Source organism: Lactuca virosa, chromosome 7, assembly GCF_052849685.1.
Source record: "Lactuca virosa cultivar CGN04683 chromosome 7, Lactuca_virosa_CGN04683_v6, whole genome shotgun sequence".
Lineage (NCBI taxonomy): Eukaryota > Viridiplantae > Streptophyta > Magnoliopsida > Asterales > Asteraceae > Lactuca > Lactuca virosa.
In genome coordinates, this window is record NC_136432.1 from 191,055,218 (window position 1) to 191,069,967 (window position 14,750).

The window sequence follows — 14,750 nt, forward strand, 5'->3', positions numbered from 1 at the left end:
AGTGACTCCAGGGCATGAGGCAAAGCCTCATGTTTGCAGCGAAGGATTAGTCGGTGCGCGAAAGCTGGCCCGAAAACCCTCGTTAGGGAAGTTTCCTTTCCAAAAAAAGAACACATTTTATTAATAGTTTTTATACCAGTAATAAAAAAAATCAGATAAATATTAGATAATCAAACGTTTGATGTGTACGTCTAACTAATTTTTATTTGAACATATTTAAAAAATATATTTAGTGATCTAAATTATAATTTATTAATCAAAATATGTTATCATCTATCTAAAAAATTTGTAACTTATTATTATTAATAAATGAATTTATGAATTCAAATTTCCAACAATTAATAGAAAATATTTGTTTTTATTATCACATTTATTCTATTTAATAACTTACATATATGAATATTAGTATTATATGACATTTTATTTTGTAAAATTGAAAAGGTTTCACATATAAATATTATTTATTTAAAAAATATCATGATATATATCAAAACTTTTGAATAAATAACATGTGACAATAGAATTTTGATTTATTAAAATAGATATAAAAAAATGGCTTCGCTATAAAATAAAAAATTTAAACTTAGTAAGGTGTAATTATTTAAAGATGAAAATTAAAGCAAAAGATATAACTTTTGGTGTCGCCCCACATATGTGTAGCTTTCATCAAAATTTGTCGACGTTTTAACAAAAATTTCTGCATTCACACTGGAATCTTTTAGAAAAGTTTCTCTCAAGCATTCACATTGGAAGGTTTTATAGTTTTTATTAAGAAACAAAATATATATAAAAAAAACATTAAGATTCTATAAAAAAAATGATTTTGATAAAATGTTATTATATTTTTTTTACAATTACGATATTAAGTTTTTATAAAGTTCAATAGAAGACATTATATTTTTTAATTTGTTTTAATGTTAACCATTTTGACCGTTGAATCTAATTGTCAGTTGACATTGCATGGTCATATATCCGTCATTGATAATGTGACGCTTATGTGACATTTTTGGTGACATCACTTTCTGTGTGTCAAAAATAAAAAATAAAATAAAATAAAATGTAGTAACTTAATTGAAAATAAAACACAATATCGAAATTAAATTTTATAAAAACTTAATGTTTTTTTTATACAATTTGACCTTATTATAGCAAAATAATCAGGACTTATTGAAGAGATACAAACCCTTTGTAGCCAAGTTTTGAGCAAAACAACAAACAAAATCGACGCTTAAACATGCACTGTTATAATTTTTTTGCTATTAATATGCATTCCAATCTCCATTTATTGGATTTTCCTATATAGATCTCTGATTTTAAATGATCACGACCTTTGATCTAACATGAAGCCCGACAAATTCTTGATAATTGCACTAGGAAACATATATGTAATAATCTAGATAAAGTATTTATGTGCTTCATTGTAGATCAAATGGTCGTGACCAATTACAATAAGGAATTTATGGAGGAGGTGATGTCACCAAAAAATATCACGTCTGCATGGCATGCCAGCGCCACATTATCAAAGACGGCACGTTAACATTTCACGTTAGCTGACAACTAGGTTGACCGGTCAAATAGTCAACACTATAAATTTAAAAATAGAATGTCTTTTATCGAACTTTGTGAAAACTTAGTGTCTTCATTTGTAAAAAAAAAATGGCTTCAAAATCAAAATTTCATAAAAACTTAATGTATTTTATGCAATTTGCCATATAAAAATTCTAATGAAATATAAAAATAAAAATTGGAAGAGTTTTTTTTTAATATTTGTAATATTATTTATATTTTGACATCATAATCAATTAAGTGAATATATTTTTTTAGCAATTAAGCTAAACAAACTTACAATTGTTTATATGTTTGAGCTTTTATCCGATAAACCAGTCAGGTATAAAATATGATGATTTTTTTTTCATAAATATGATCAAAATTTAAGGATTTTTAATATATATATATATATATATATATATATATATATATATATATATAATTTAATTGTATTATTTTACTATAATATTCATATAATGCTTTCTATATGACCCAAAGTATTATCTTATTGTATTTATCTATTTGAGAGAAGAAATTAACTTACAATATCTTCCTTAAAGTAAAAATAATAATCTAAAAATTACAAAAAAAAAATATTAAAAAAATTATCTTTAAAGGAAAATTCTTTTTTATGCAAATGATATCAGTGTTGTTAAAATCACAATTACAATCATAACATCATATGATCATACAATCATACTTAGCTAAAATGATCTTGGTGTAAGTCCACAAATCTGGATCCAACCGGTGATCAAACACACAATCAAGAAGTTAACACTAAGCAAAGAAGGAGTAGAATCAAGAATGATCCAACAATTCACCCGTCTATTAGGTCGCAAACGTCAGGTACACTTGGACACACACACACACACGTCTTACTAGCTTACTTTAACTCTGACACATTCTGACACTATATATAGGACACGACCAACCGTAAACGGGTTCACATCCGTGAACACCTTCACGGCCGTGAACACCTTACAACCATGAACAAACAACCGCAAACACCTAAACACATGACCAAACCCTAATCAAGACTTATACAAGATAAATACCTAGCCCAAACCATCTAAATGTTACCTAACAGTCTCCCCCTTGGTTTGAGCTAGCATAACTTCAGTCCTTCTCGATCAGCAGCACGTCCGACTTTCCCATTTCCCCAAGCCACATTTGCTTTTCAATAATTGTAGCGACCATGCTTGTAAACTCTTTGGCAGCCGGCTCCAGAAGCTCAGATTTGCAGACAATTTGATGGTGAGCCAAGGTATGTGTGTGTCCCGTTCCCTGAACCTTAGTCGATCCTTCGCGTCAACAAATGGTGGACACCATGTGAAAATTTGATCACTGCAATGGCTGCGGCCTCATCGAATGCCCAAAATTCCATATTGTCCAGATATCCATCTTGATAGTATTGAATAATAGGAATCTATTTCGTTTAGTTGGAGGCCACATCACTATCTTCATAGGCTCATTGGTTCTGGGATCGAGCATGTCCTTGTCTTTCCTCACAAATGAATTCGCAGTTTTCATCCCAACAAACTTTCTTTTGACTTGATTCTCTAAGAACAACTTGAAAGCAGTAGCCTGAGGGTCCTTGGATGGGTTAAGAAATGGAGCTTCTGAGAGTTCAGTGAGATCGACTTTCGTCCAAGAACAAAAGTCATTCTTATCTTTGTAGTACTCTGAATTACCAATTCGTCTTTTAACCACCCATAACTTTAGTTTGTTGTGATATCCCCACATTCTGATTCCTGATCGGTTGCCATACTTGTCACCGAATTGCCTTTTCTCGAGATCAGTCACCGTTAATTTGGGCTGGTCTCCATGAAGATTTTCATCGGATTTCTTCATGAAGAACCATTGTGCTTTCTTTTTAGGAGCAGACGGTTTCTGGGCTTTTTTGAGTGTAACTCGAGGGTTGGCTTGAGCAGACTCCTTTTCGAAACGATCAACAATCTATGTGGTTCTGACAGGCAGTAGATCAACAAGCTGATCATGCTGAAATGACTGGGCAGGGGCGTTGAGAGAAGCCTCGGTTGCATTAAATCCTTCGCCAGAGGATTTGAATTTGTCGCCAAATTCTTCAGCAAGGTTGTTCTTTAAGTCGAAATAGCAAGCGGTCAATGCTCCAAGGTGGGTTTGAAGGTCAGAAATTTGTTTTGTGTTAAGAGTATTATCTGCATTTAAGCTCGAAAACTTCGATGTCGAGGTTTCCAATCCAAAACATCTCTTTCAATATGTGTTTGCTTTAATACACTGATCTCCGACTTGAGTTTTGTAATAGATGGGTCCGCATCTCCTGAGATTCCTTCACCGATTGATATTTCTTTTCAACGAGGTGAAGGGTCTGTATCATGTTGAGCAAGAAACCTGGCGAGCCTTACTGAATCAGCGTCGTGCGCAGGTCTTGGAGGAGAACCCCCAGGAGCTGAAGAGCTCCTAACTTGATAAGAAGATCTAATACCACTTGGACCTTTTTGAGAATCAACTTGGGCTGGTATGGTTTGTTGTTGTTGTTGGCTGCGTTGGCGGGGCCTGTTCACTAATAAGCACTCCCAGCCTCAGATCGGCTCATCTTCTTTTTAACGGAGGCTGGGAGGCAAAAGACATAAATGGATCACTCTCAGATGGCATAGAAAAAGGAGTGACAACCAGAATGGGAGGAATCCTTAAGGTTGCATCCGGGTTGATTGGAGCACCGGCCATCTGATCATCTGTAGGAGGCGTCACCTTTAAAACATCATCAACTCCCTCTGTCTCCGTTGTGTGTTGCACAAAATCATCGACATAGTCAAAGAAGGAGTTGAGCTCCTCATTCGTTGGGCAGTACTCATCATTATTCTTTGCAAAATCAAATAATGGGACATCGTGAAAGCCAGAAATGTCACCACCAAAGTCAATCTCCTCCTCATCATCACCCCTTCATCATCCAAACCAACTTCATCATCTCCAATATTCATCAAATCATCATCATCATGATCATCATCATTACCCGCAATATCATAGTCACTTTGAATCTCCACATTCTTCATTAGATCGTGTTCCTCTGCCACGATTGCAACATGAGGAACATGTTCTTCCTCATGCTTGGTAGCAGTAATCACCTCATCTTTAGTCTCTTTATTAACGGAGAAACCCTCAGACTCGGATGTGTCACTAACTTCAGCAAATCGACCAAACTTCACAAAAGGATATTTCCCTTGAAACATGAACTTTCCTTCTTTGTTCTGCCTCATGAGTCTGAAAGTGTTAGAACCAAGGGATTTAACATCTAACTCTTCTCCTCTTCTTTCAAGCTCCGGATGCTTAATGTTGAAGATCATTTGTAAGAATCTTGGGAACATTTAAAATTTATCTCTTTTTGTCCCTTCCGCATTCCCAACCATCTCGTTTAGAATGTACTTCGAGTAGTTGAAGTTGAGAACCGTAGCGAGTGCGGCAATGGCACCCGTGTTGAGTAGCGAGATTTCATCAGCCCCGACTCTCCGTCCAGAGATGCAGCTCACGAACACATTAACTAGGAACCTCGAATAAGGTGGCAATAACTTTTTGATTGTTGGAGGAAACACCCCTTCATAGCCCATACGTTCAGTGATCTCCTCCGTTTGTTCCATTACCATCCCGGTTGGAAAACATGGTTGGTCATCAATCTGCAATACTTCACGAATGATTTGCTCCGTCACTATGATCTTCTTTCCATTGACGTTAGATTCTACGGAGACTTCATCATCTTCTTCTCTGATCACAACAGCTTTGCTCCAGAATTGCTTTATCAATCCTTGGTAAATGACTGGACTTGATGATAGGGCAAAAGCGAGGCAACAATTCTTCAGTCCATGAACCATGGACTTAAAGTCGCTGTGTGCAGCTGGTGGATCAACCAAAAAGATGGAAATGTTATGGATGCCTGCAAACTTCAAATCAGCCATTGTTGACCTGCACCAACCAAGCCAAGAGAGAAAACAAGAGATTTAAAAACATTAAAAACAATTTTTCTCATTTATCAATTATTTAGGCTTTAAATTTGATTGAATCAAAGAAAAAATCGAGTTTATGTCCAAAATAGGTTTCACGGCCGCAAACAGGTTCACCGTAGTGAATGCTTCATCAGCCATGAACACTTCAACGGCCGTGAACACTTCAACAGTTGTCGAAAATTATTTTTCCTTTAATAAACCCACTAAACACAGTCGATTCCTGTTAAATTTAGCATGTATGTGATCGGTTTTGATGTACCTACAAAGTGCAACAATCAATTTCGGATTAAACACAAGATGAGATGACAAATCAAGAATTAAAGGAGAGAGGATCTGATTAGGGTTCACGGCCGTGATCAACAAATGACCATGAAAGGGTTCACTGCCGTGAATCCTTCTATTTATATTTGGACCCAAAAACCGGATCCCATACCCATAAGCTTCAAACCCAAGAAGTTTCAAATCTAAGCCCAAAACTCCATTTTTTTTAAATAAAAACATTTTGGGGACTTAAAAAATTAAAATTAAAATAAAATAAAATAAAATCTAAAAAAAATTAAACTAAACTAATTTTGACTAATTTTTTAAAATTTTTTTCAATTTTTAGAAAAAATAAAGTAAACTAACACAAATTTCTTTTCACCAATGCAAATAATCTTTTGTGATATTTGGGATCAAAGTTCTAGGACAACCTTGATCTGTTTTTCAGCACTTCCACCTTCGTGAGTAGATCTGGTCAATCGTTGGTATTGTGGTCCACTTAAACACGAAAGATTGTGACAATTGAGGACATACTACAAGTGACAAGACATTTGCCCCTATGATCCTAAATAGTATTCCTAAAGGACCATTCAACTGATGACGACCAAGGATATTGTTGTCCACCTAAATTTAGCAGCGAGATCTATAGAAAACCTATGAAATGTTCAATTTCAGATGTACTAGAACATGTTTCCCGCTTCCTAATATACCCCAATAATCAAGGACTTCCAAAATACTCCTTACTTTAGATGAGCAGACAATTATTATGGGAGAAGTTAGATTTAGAATGCATATGTTGTACACCTAGGTCAGATCTCTTCCAATGACACAAAGGGATAAACATATGACTAACCAGAGTTAGAGGGGCTGAGAAGTAGAATGGTGCATCTGCTGTGTACCAGATCGGATAATTCAATCACGCAAAGGAGACAACATATGGCTAACAGATAGGAAGAATTGCACAGATAAGAAGATGCAGAGAGATAGAATTGCATATGTTGCAGTCCAGGTCGGATCATTAGATCACGCAGAGGAGGCAACATATGACTGACAGAAAGAAAGCAAGAAAATAACCTTCTACAGATCTACTTTATCGGAATTCCCCAATCGCCCCGTCAGTACCGGAATTAAGGACATGAGTTCGTACATCGAGGAAAAGTTAAACCATAGTTCTAGATACAGATTATTTAGTGTATCCCGCAAGTTCCCATGTATATCTCCCTGCTTAACCTATCCGTGCGTCGTATTGTCAGGCTAAACGGAACTATCTAAGTCAATGATTGTCAAGTCTTTTCTTAGTGTGCGTCTATACCTAGTCTTGTCCATTTAAATCTTTCGTGCCTACCAGCGCATCGAACACAGAGTCTAGATCAGTTCAGCGTTGGTACCTTACACTAATCAAGATTGCCTGTTATCACTCGGTTGATATCACTTCCCAACACATCACCTGCAGACATGGCTAACATGAGATACTATTTTTGGAATTTTCATTTTTTTGAATAAAACAGAAATAACACTATTTTTGGATTAATGAGATTTTCTAATTTTTGTTTTGTTTTTGTTTATTTCTCCCCCTAAAATTTGTGCATAGGGGAGAATGGAAACTAAATTCACAAATTTAAACTACCTAAAACAAAAATTATTCCTCAAAACGAATCATTTGAAGAAAACCAACCAGCACATCGAATCGAGCTATGTTAAATGGTTTTGTGAACAGATCCGCCACATTATTAGCAGTGGGAACAGGTTCTAACCGAATGAGCGAACGCTCATAACAATCTCTGATAAAATGATGTGCTTGGTTTTGGAGTGCTGGACAGGATTTTTAGCAATTTGAATTGCAGCTTCGTTATCACAGAATATTGGGATTTCTAGAAAGTTCAAACTGTAATCCATTAATTGATGTTAAATCGAAATGACTTGAGAGCAACATGCAGAAGCAACAACGTATTCCGCCTCTGCCGTTGAGGTTGAGACTGTCTGTTGTTTCTTGCATTGCCATGACACCATACGGTCACCTAGAAATTGACATCCCCCAGATGTTGATTTCCTGTTAAGTTCACATCCTCCATAATTGCTGTCAACGAATGCATATAAATCAAAATCAAAATTTTTAGGATACCAAAGACCCAATTATGGGCTACCTTTGAGATACCTAAAAATTCTTTTGACAGCAATAAAATGAGAGAGTTTAGGATTAGCCTGGTATCGTGCACATTGACAAACTGTGAACATGATGTCTGGCCTGCTCGCAGTTATATACATCAGAGATCTGATCATCGATCTGTACTCAGTCTGATCTACGGATTCGCCTTCAGGATCTGGAGACAACATGGGTCGCTTAGGCATCGGCGTCAAGGTAACTTTGCAATCTTTACACCCGAACCTCTCAAGCATGTCTTCAACATATTTTCCTTGGTGCAGCAGAATTCTGGTTGAACTTCGACGTACTTGTAAACCCAAAAACATCATCATTTCCCCAAGGGAACTCATCTCGAACTTCTTGTTCATAATCGTCTCGAACTCCTTGCACAGCTTCTGGCTTGTTGAACCGAAGATGACGTCATCGACATAAATCTGAATAAGGATTATGTCTCCATCAACATGCTTTAAAAAGAGCGTCTGATCGATCGTGCCTCTGGTGTGTAACCATGTTCGAGCAAATGATCTCTTAGGGTTGCATACCAGGCCCGAGGAGCCTGATGTAACCCATACAGAGCCTTAGCCAATTTGTAGACGTGATTCAGAAACTTTGAGTTGACGAAACCGGGATGCTGATCAACGTAAATCTCCTCTTTCACAGCTCCATAAAGAAAGGCAGTCTTAACATCCATCTGATATACAGTGAACCCCATGTAGGACGCATACGCCAGGAAGATACGGAGAGCTTCAAGACGTGCTACAGGAGCATACACCTCAGTGTAGTCAAGTCCTTCAATTTGTCGAAAGCCACGAACAACCAAACGTGCTTTATTCTGCACTATGACCCCACAATCGTCATGTTTGTTGCAAAACACCCAGCGGGTATCCAGTGACTTCTTTCCTTTGGGCAGTTCAACCAGCTTCCAAACCCCTAATTTTGCAAATTGATTTAGCTCTTCATACATTGCATCAACCTAACTAGGCTCATTCAACGCCATTTTGACATTCTTTGGATCTATCTAAGAGATGAAGCAAGAGTAGATACATGTGTTTACGTCACCACTCTGACTTCTCGTTCGAACACCGTCGCCTAGTTCACCAATAATGTTCTCTATAGGATGATCGTGTTGCAGTCTGGTAGGGATTTCGTGGCTGATATCATTAAGCGTGACAGGAAGGTTGTTGATATTAATGAATGCATCATTTGCTGAATCATTCTCCTCAAAGGATCTGGAATTGTGATAGGAGCTAGCCACATACTCATTTGCAATTGTCTCGGGAAAGAGAAGCTCCATGAAAGTTTGAGTGGTAGCGAAAGTATCTCTGGTCATGAAGTCTCTTTCAGCTAGAGTGAGTGGAGTGGCTTCAACATCAAGATTTATTCTATGAGTTGGGGAATCTGAAGGAGAACTTGGAACAGCTTGATTCACTGAAGGAGACGTAGAAGACACCAATGGTATCTGTCAAGAACAACCTTCAAACCGGAGCAGGAACCTGACACTTCATCTGAAAACACTCTGAACGATTTGAATAAATAAGCGTAATCAAACAACCAGTTAGGACCGACTCTGGCATCTGTCACATTCTCCTCCAACCAGCAAACATCAAAAGATTCCACGATTTGCTTTGTCTTCTTGTTGTAAACACGCTAAGCTGTACGTGCTGCATATCCCACAAAGTAACATTCATCGGCTTTAGAGTTGAATTTGGGGTTGGATTCAAGGCGAAGAAGGGTGCAAGGACATCCAAAGATACGGAAGTGAGCAACTGATGGCTTGTGATTGTAGATAATTTCATATGGAGTTTTCATCTGAGCTTTGTTGATCAGCACACGATTTTGAACGTAGCAGGCAGTGTTGATCGCCTCTGCCCAAAAGAAGACCGGTAGTTTAGAATCACACAGCATCGTCCTTGCGGCGTCAATTAATGTTCAGTTCCGCCGTTCCGCAACACCATTTTGTTGAGCCGTCCAAACGACACTATACTGACACACTATCCCTTTTTGGTATAAAAACTGGTACCGCCTTTTTCTGGTTTATTTTATTTAATAACAACCTTACTCTTCCCACAAGTACATGTGCAAGAATCAGGTTGTTTGACTGGTGAGGATGGAGTGGATGTACTCGTAACAGAAACATCAGAATTATTAAACAGATCATCAAACATATCAAACAAATTTAAGTCATCAGATTTTGTCACATAATCATTACAAGACAAAGCCTTAGTTTTCGAGTCAGAAACAAAAACATCATTGTTTTGAACAAAAACATCAGATTTCGAAAAACAATTATTATCATTATTCTCTCCAGACTCATGCTTTCCTTGACTTAAAGATAAATCTACATGGGAAGTAAAAATGTTAGTATCTATTTCCCTAACACTACTTTCTGTGACCTGTGCCGCTGGTTTACCATACACTATAAATGGTTCTCGGTCTATCTCCTCCTGAGTCAAAGGGACACCAGTGTAATTGTGATTGAATGTGGGAGGAACTTTATCATACCCTAAACCCTTCTGGGTGTTATTTTTAAATCGCAAAATATTTTCCATCATTGACGCAACTACTTCACTTGACACATCAAATTTTCTGAAATTAAAATCTGCATTAATTTTCAATGTGTCAAGCTCGGCAGTCACAATGGCAAGTTGTTTTTCGATAAAATTGTAGCTCTCACACTTATTGCTATAATCTTCATGTAATTTTCTAAAGTCCTAAGTCTTGATCTCTGATTTTTCTTTTAGAGGTCTTTAGCCTTTTCTAAGGGTATAACCTTCATACTTAAGGTCCTCGTTTTCCCTTTTTATCAATTCAATTTGCTTACGTAAAAATTTAACAGTATCAATGCATGTTTGAGAGCAAGAAATTTGACTGACCTCATTTTTCTCAGGCTCAGGGGTAGTGGATACCATGAATGCAAACTGCAATTCCATCATTTTTTCTTCCGGGTCCACTTCATCTTTTTCTTCTGGGACATCATTGGTCTGGGCAAAGTGAGCATTTTTAGGTCTTGAGATGTTCAGGGCCTAAATCTGATCTTCCCAGTCAAATGGCTGAGCCACCACTGCCAGATTCGCCGTTTGGTTATTGTTGGTAGCTCCCCTGCTGCTTCCGACTGCCACCATTGTTCGTTCACTATTTTCCCTCTTGTCTGGCTTTGGGTAGTCTTTGAAAAGTGACCAGCTTCATGGTAGTTAAAACATCTTAATTTGCCCTTGTTGAAGCCGACCTTCTTCTCCGCGTTTATTCCCCAATTGTTTTTGCCGGTTTTTGTGACAACCCAAAATTTCTATCTTGTAAACTCAACCAATTCAATCAAAAGTCAGAATTGTATATGTTACCTTTTAGCCTTGCTAAGGGTTATTCTATGAGTTTTTAAGCCTTGTACACTTAGGATTAGATACTAAGAAGTGTGAGCAATAGATCTATGGAATGCATTCGAGCGAAGAACACCAACAAGGGATGTTCACGGCCACAAACTAGGTTCACGACTGTCAACCCCTCACTACACATATAGATTTCCTACATTTTTCTTAGTTTCTCACATCTTCCAACCAAGAACTCTCAAACTCTCTCAAGTATCATCAAGGGAAACCCTCCCTTCTCTTCAAAAACGTAAGTGATACACCCGTTTTTACTAGTTATTCTTCTTATTCACATGAAGCCTTTTGATTTCATCCATGAATTCAACACTTTTCATTTAGATCTTCAAATCACCATCTTTTCCACCAAGAACACATACTTGTTCTTAGGCCGTGAACACCTTAAAGACTTCCAATAAGTAAGTATCTCATTCATCTACTTCTTGTCCATTAGAAGCACTTGAATCCCCATGAAACAAACACCTCTATGGCATGATTATTCAAGAGTTCACGGCCGTGAGCCATTCATAGGATCATGGTATGGCCGTGAACCCTCCTTCCATGGCCGTAAACACTTCTTAAGACCAAGCTTGGGCCATGAACACTTCAAGTGTTCTTGGCCGTGAACACTCCTAAGGCCGTGAACACTTCCTTGTGTGGCCGTGAACTTCCTTCATTCAATCATATGTGATTTTAACACTCCATTAAGAGTGTTTCCTAGTCCCTAAGGTTGTTTCCCTTGCAAGTTAGTTGTTATATATACTAATTATATACATATATGTGTCATTATATGCTCAATAGGATCCGTTTGTGCTCGAGACTTCACTTGGCATACTTAGCATCCTATATCGATCTTTCTTTCGAATCACTGACTACAGTTGAGTTCATACCCCTAAATTTACCTTTTAATGCTTTTAAATGCTTTTATGGGGGGGGGGGGAATACAAGTAGAAACAATATAGTTCTATAATCAATCACATGTGATTTATAACTATCAAACCAAGAGATTCCTTATACTTCAAAACTGTATTACCAAAAAAACTGTTTCAAATCGTTTTATAAACTGACATCAAGTCATCAATAATCATACAAATGGTTAAAACTCCTTATATGTGATAAACTCTTTAAATATTTTACGAAACTCTTTTAAACTTATATATTGTCAAAATCATGTCTATATAGATATAGTTATATAAATAAGGTTTAAAGGGCTTAGGACTAATAATTCGCTTTATTTCATTTTCCTTGTTTGGATGTGGACTTTGGGTATCGGTTGTTTGTCCGATTGTCGTTTAAATCTTAGTTATATATATTATGTATATTTATGTAGATATAAAAGTACTTACAATCAGTTCAATACCTTTGGGTAGCAAAGGTGTACAAACATGATAAGTCATTCAATTACAGAGCTTACTAGTAAACTATAAAAGGTATAGTTTAGAAAGTTACTACTTACTATTTTTAGAACAATGAAACTTAGATAAACCAGTACTTACATGAGTTAGTTCTTACACAAGACAGTTCATACATGAGTCAGATCAAACATATTATAACTAGGACAGAAAGGAACATACAATAACAAGAATAGAAAGGAACATACAATAACAAGAACAGAAAGGAACATACATCCTTTTTCCAGAACAAGATAACATTAATGTGAAACCACTACTTTACGGCATAGCAATATACTTGTTATGCCGCGTTTTGTAACCAGAGTCTCCTGGAGGGAGAGCGGGAATCGTGTGTATAGATCTATACGGGATTGATAATCTTACATCCCAACTGTTAGCTACAGTCCGGCAGACAAGCCAAGGGGTGACAAATGCCACATCAGTTTCGACGCCAGCAGGTCGTCGTGTTAAACACTCGTCAATCAGTATGGTTATAACCACATCACATTTTAACCTTAATTAACAAATTGCTTTTAAGGTAGTTAGTTCTTCAGTAGTTACTTTATACAACATTACTGTACACTTTCATTTTCCCATTACATTCATATAGTGCATAACAGGTAATGTAAGCTATTTTCTAGTAATGATAGTCATAAACTTGGGAAAACACTCACTTTTACAAAAGAACAAACATACAAAAGAGTCGAGTCTTGATAGAAGACTACTTTCCATTTTAGTAGAAAATATAGGATTTTCTAGGAAGTATACAAACATTTACATCAAACAGTTACAAACATTTTCATCAAACTTATGCAAACATTTGACACTAAAATACTTATGAACTCACCAGCTTTAATGCTGATATACTCTTTCAAAATAATTTGTATTCTCAGGTCACCAGCAGAAATCTTCACTGGACAAGGTTTTAAGAAGACGGAGCATGTTCAAGACTCGTCTTTTATTTTGATATATATATTTTTGGTGTCTCACAAATACATTCAGAACACACTTGTATTAACTATATTATTAATGCAATGGACGATGTTGTTGCTTGTTTTACTATTGTGCATTATTATGATACTGAACACGACGTCGTCCACCTCCTAACGTTTCCGCCGTTCTGGTTTGGGGGTGTGACAGATTGGTATCAGAGCCTTGTTTATAGTGAATTGAGTATATCAACCCATAAAAGATATACAACTATAAAAAGAACGAGATTAATTCTTACCAAGAGTTAATACTTTTAAAATAATAAAATATTTTAGTAAAGTATTCATACATACATTCATACTAGGATCAGTGTCATACTAGAACAGAATAAAAGTAATTGGATGTTGGACACTACAGTTAAACCTGGACAGTTATGCAATTATATCTTGGATCAATATAGCATGATCAACTATATTAATTTTAGATATGACCAACATGTGTTTGGGAGTGATTGTAGTGTTGCAACAAGCCTAAAACTTACCTAGTACCAGAAGAATTCTATAATCAAACATAAAGTTTAAAAATACTATAGGAGTATTTTAGGATACTAAAACAACAAAACTGAAAACTTATCAACTTCATATATTTAGAAGTTCAAGAATCAAACATATAATTAAAACGCAATAGAAGTGTTTTAGGTAGCATAAATAACTTAAGGGAATTGTTAAAAAGACCTTTTGTGGTAGGTCTATAATTACTAAGTGTATACTTTAAGGTTATATATAGTTGAGGTTTTATAGACTCGGAATAGGTGATTTTCACTCTACTTCATGTTCCTTTTTTGGTTGTGGTATTAGAGTAAAATCATATATTCGAAGGTTTGTTTGGTCTGGATTATATATAATCTGTACACACTTCGTGATTATAGAAAGACCAGAAAGGATCATCCTCATAAAGAATTAAGTTTTATTAATCCCATAGATTCTTTAGGACATTCCTATTCTCATATAAACCACTTAGATAGTTGTAGCCATTCCAGCAATCAACAGAGGAATCAACGAGGATCCAGCAGATTTTCATTGGGAGGATTCTGAGAAAGAAACAGATGAGAAGTAAAGAAACTATAAAAGTCATTTAGTGC